The sequence below is a fragment of the Cicer arietinum genome, chromosome 1, assembly GCF_000331145.2.
Source record: "Cicer arietinum cultivar CDC Frontier isolate Library 1 chromosome 1, Cicar.CDCFrontier_v2.0, whole genome shotgun sequence".
Lineage (NCBI taxonomy): Eukaryota > Viridiplantae > Streptophyta > Magnoliopsida > Fabales > Fabaceae > Cicer > Cicer arietinum.
Window position 1 is genome coordinate 26,795,205 of NC_021160.2, and position 5,198 is coordinate 26,800,402.

At 25.9% G+C, this 5,198-nt stretch overlaps 1 long non-coding RNA gene across 1 annotated transcript; it reads right to left on the reverse strand.

Annotated features, from left to right (window-relative positions):
• Window positions 1-738: 738 nt before the first annotated feature.
• LOC113785772 (uncharacterized) lies at window positions 739-1,940 on the reverse strand. Its single transcript, XR_003471928.2, has 3 exons — window positions 1,674-1,940; window positions 1,493-1,588; window positions 739-1,288 (listed from the first exon to the last, which is right to left on the reverse strand). It is a non-coding gene; the product is annotated as an uncharacterized lncRNA (long non-coding RNA).
• Between the last annotated feature and the right edge of the window lie 3,258 nt (window positions 1,941-5,198).

Genomic DNA, 5,198 nt, shown 5'->3' on the forward strand with positions numbered 1-5,198 from the left:
TTTGTTGTTATTGTCCGGAAGCAATAACTAATTGCTACTATTTTGGTATTAAATCTAAGTCTCTTGTCTAACATTATACTATGTAGTAATAGTTATGGTTAATTTCTATATGTACAATTTATCATGGCACTACTGCAATGTGATTGTTTTTTCTTTAAAAATGATACATTTTATTGGCACTGAATCTTATATAGTTCATAATAAGATATATAAATTGTTGTCGTATTAGATTATAAATCTTACTAATTTTCTCTCATGAAAAAGATATTAGGTAACAAAAGTAATAGTAAAAGTTTCAATTACTTTGTAAAAATAACTAGTTTTTAAAATATGAATATTAAATTTTTTAAATAATCGAATATTAACCGATTTTGAGAAAAAATCAATTTAAAATTAGATTTTTTTGAAAACCGGTTGCATAACTAAAAACGGATTATTTAAACATAATCGGTTTTAAACCAAATAAAGTAATAAATCTTAATTTATATAATGGTTTTAAAATGAATATGATTTGATTTTTTAAAAAATAAAATAAAATAAACAACCTTGAATAGTAGAGGATTTGTAGTATAAATAAATGTGTCATATCTTGAGCCAATTCGTGTGAGTCAGTGACACAATAACATAATCAAATCCATCAAATTTACATTGTCTAGAGTCCTCAGCTTAACCAAAAGCATTTCAACTAAATAATAGAGTGTAGGTAGACTATTTAACATTTTTGGTAGATCATCCAAGAATGTACTATGGCAGCTCCGACTCTTCTTTTGCTTGGAAACGTGACAATGGTAAGTATATAGAATATAGAGGCGAGGAAGTTGATGAATTCAAGTGGATAAGTCATTAGTCATTCATTACTAATTTACTACTAGCAACAACTCCATTAGAATGCATTTTATAGATGTGGACATGTTATATGTGAGGAATATTGAGAGTTAATACTTAAATTAGTCCATGAAATTTTAGGACTCTATCAATTTAATCTCCAATATTCTAAAATGATTCGTTAAATCGCAAAATATTAATCAGATTCGACTCTATGCAAGGACTATAATATTAATAAGTCAATAATGTTGATGATGCATCTAAAATTAAATCAATAATACTAGAGATCGATGCATTTGATAACAAAAATCCTGACAAAGGATAATTTATCCATAAATATTACGACTGAATTGGCCCAAACCTCTATTAAAATTGCAAGGTTAACCACTAGACTTGTGACGTATCCAATAACAAGGCCAACAACACTCCTGGTTACAGAGGATGATCCAATATCCACATCTATCTGCATTACCCAGAAAATTGCAATTAAATTTTATGACAATGTAAGAAAAGTTTCAGGTATGCATTCTTATGCTCAATTCATGACCAGCAAACATATATTGCGCACAATTTTAATAGCAATATAGATTTGGTAATCTTCAATGACTAGAAAGCAGCATCAAATTATACTTTTAATAACAAATCTTAACTTCTATTGTAGCTTTACCTCCAAAACATTATCTTTCTTGAAGTATTTACAAGTCCCAGCTTTTCCCAACAGGCAAGCTTTTGTTCCAACAGCTCTCTTGACCATCCAATATTCCTTTACCCCATGAAAATCATTAGCTATATAATTAATGCTTTTAGATATAAAAAATGTCATATGAAATTGATTGAAAATCACACACCTCAACTATACTTGGAATTAGTTTGAATCGTGAGTCTTGGTTTCCATCCAATAATGAATCTTTATTTATAGGTCATTCAGATGCATAATATAGAACCAAACTGTAGTTTGGTTTAACTGGAACCTGGGATTTACAACAAAGTATAAACTGCCTTGATAAATTCGTCTTTTATTGGAAACAGCAATATTGATACGAAGATCACTAAGCTTAATAATGAAGCTAAATGGACAACCATTTAGTTAGAATTTAAAGAGCGACTTGATACTAAAGTAATTTTTATGGGAATAATAAGTTTAGTAAACTTTATCTTTCAGGAATCTGATATGCAAGAGCAGAGATAGACCATAACTGGAGATTAAATACTAGAATAAATGGAAGCTTTTTCCCAGCTTCGGTCTGTAATTATGAAGGCAAGGATCACTTATTGTATTAATTTTTAATATAAAAAAAATCTAACCATCAATTAAACATATTAGTTACTTAGTTATACAAGGACAATAGTAATAGTAATAATGTGTCGGTTAGCTAAAATAAACATTCCACTAACATGGTGATGCAAGTAGTCTAAACAATATTTAAATTTCGATATATTTTCACATCTAAGAATAAACATGTTAACGACAAATTTATAATTTGTTACATGTTCTTCATTTTTTCTCAACTTGGTTGTGTAATATTTGAAGATTGAAGATGGTTTGTAATTTATAATACGATTTTTTAAAAGTTTCATTGTTGGTTAGTCATTATTTTCTTTAGTGATATATTTCACTATAATTTTATTATTTTTAGTCATTGTTTGCTTTTCTCTCTTTGAGCTTCTACCATATGATAGTAAAACAATTATCATTCTTTTTTATCTTTTATCATATAGTATTGACGTTTCTCATTCTCTTTATATACTTCCATCCTATGATGGTTAAGTTTTGTTAGCCAAAATTGATATTTAAAGATCCAAGTGAGATTCTGGACTTTATATTGAAGTAAGTGCCCTAAAGACAAAGAAAGATATTCAAGTTAAACCAAAATAGACAGTAAACCTCAACACTATCACTTTCTTTTACAATTTTATTTTATTAGTTACATTGTATTTTCTTTTTTCTTATATTGTTCTTTTTCAAATTGAAAATGTTATTACATACTTCCAACTTACGGGACTGTTAGATATAATTAGATTTAATTAAATATAATTTAAGGTAGGTAAAAGTTATGATTACATTAAGAGTGCATCATACTTTAATTACATATAAAATTTAATATTTCTCTTTAATTATTTTTCTCTTTCTTGGACTAACCATGATTCTTAACATCTTATCAAATTTCCAACATAATATTTCCCAAATATTATGGTGACAGACATAATTAAATTCAACAACATGAGCCTTAAAGCATAGATCATCCACATAATTTAAAATAAAGTGAACAAGAGAACACTATTATACAAAATTAGCATAAGTACAACAAATGTGTCAAATTAGATGATCTTAGTTGCAATTTTGAACTCCTTAATTTGTCAATTATGCAATTTTAGTCTTTTTAGTGTTAAAGGTACATTTTTGGCTCGTCTAATTTTTCCTAATGATTTCTTAGTTCTTACTCAGATTTTGAAAAGTCAATGTTTCATAAGTTTTTTTATAAAAATAAAGGTTAAATAAGTTTTTAATCTATATAAAATCTCACAATTTTATTTTTAATTATTTACAAAAAATTTCATCAATTTTTAGTCACTTAAAAAAAATTTATTTTAATTTTTAGTCTTTTATTTCAATCTAATTATTGTCTATCCTTTGAATTTTTGAATGACTTTTTTCAATAATACTTTAAAAATATTATATGAAATTTATCTACAAAAATTTAATTTTTTTTAACAAGCGATAAATTAAATATGGATTTTTAAGCATCAACAAGTTCAAATTTTATATTTAATTCATCATTCGTTTAAAAATTCTAAATTTTTGTATGATAGTTGTTAAATATCTCATAAATATTAATAAAAATATTATTCAAAAATTCGAATGATACAAAATAGTTAAATTAAAATCAAAACTAAATATGAAAATGAAAATGTTTAAATAACTAAAAATTAATGTAAGTTTTTATAAAGACCAAAAATAAATTAGAAATAAAATTCACGGATTAAAATTTTATATACATCCTAAAAAATAATGAATCAATTATTCAAAAGATAAAAAAACAAACATCAACGAACACTACTAGAAATTTGCTTTTTACCTGCGGAATTTCCTGCGGATTTAGGCACAAAATCCGCAGCAACACATATTACCTGTAGATTTTTTGGCGGAACCATATCCCCGCGTAAAACCTTCGTGGATAATTGTTTCCTGAGGTAAATTACATGCGGATAAATCCGCAGGAAATGGAAATCAAATCCGCAGAAAACATTAAGCAAATTTAAGGCTTTTCTTATGACTTTTCATACAGAAATATCTGCAGTATTATTCTTGCAAATATATTTCGCATGAAATTTTGAAGGTATATCCACATGAAATTTTGCATCAAAAAATGTGCCGCATGTAAATCCGCAGGTAATTTCGTATCAAAATTATTTTAAAAACAATCCACAAGCTTAAATTTCCACGTAACACGAGTTTTTCTGAATTTTTTTTATATGAAAATTTCAATTAAAAATATTATTATAAATATATTTTTTGAATATTTAATATTAGTCTTTAATTGAAATACTATTGCAATACTCCAAAACAAAATTTATATCATGTTTTCAAATCAAAACAAAATGTTATTAAAGTATGATCTAACTATTGTGATAATTCTAAAGAAAATTATATCATGTTCGCAATTCATAACTAAGTATTAATTAAATCATGATAAATAAATAAAAACCTAAATATAATAAGTACATGATACAACCAATTTAACAAAATAAAAACAATATCACTACCAATGTCATTATCTCCACTATCTTCATCATTTTCATTGTTGGGTTGTGGTGACGAACTTGGGTGAGAAGATCCAACATATCTTAAATGTTGCATCAGAAAGGTTAAATTTTTGTTCATCTCGACTATCTCTTTTTCTTGTCGTTGCAACTGTTGTTTCAACAACAATTATTCTTGCTCCTGTTTTTACAACGATTCATTCAAAGCATGAACTTGACTTCTCAAAGCATCAACCTCTGAATCAGAACGGTGTGAAGGTTTCTTACGATAAGCCTAAATTGAGGGTTTCTTATGAACAATTTGTTTTAGAGTTAGCCCTAAATTGTTTGTTATGCAACAATAGGTCCGTGATACATTTCCTTTTTAGCAAAATAGGTCTTTGTAACAAAAAAAATTTCTTAAAAATATTGAATAATTTTAATGTTTATATATTTATATATGATTTTTCTTTACTTTTTTATAAACAAATATAATAATTATATTTTTGAGAATTTCTATAGTAAATTTAAAAATTAATTTGTTTATCATCAAACTAAATTGCGAATGGTTAAATAATATGTCAATTAGTTTGACTATATTTTAAATTTAATATCATTAAATTTTTAAGTTT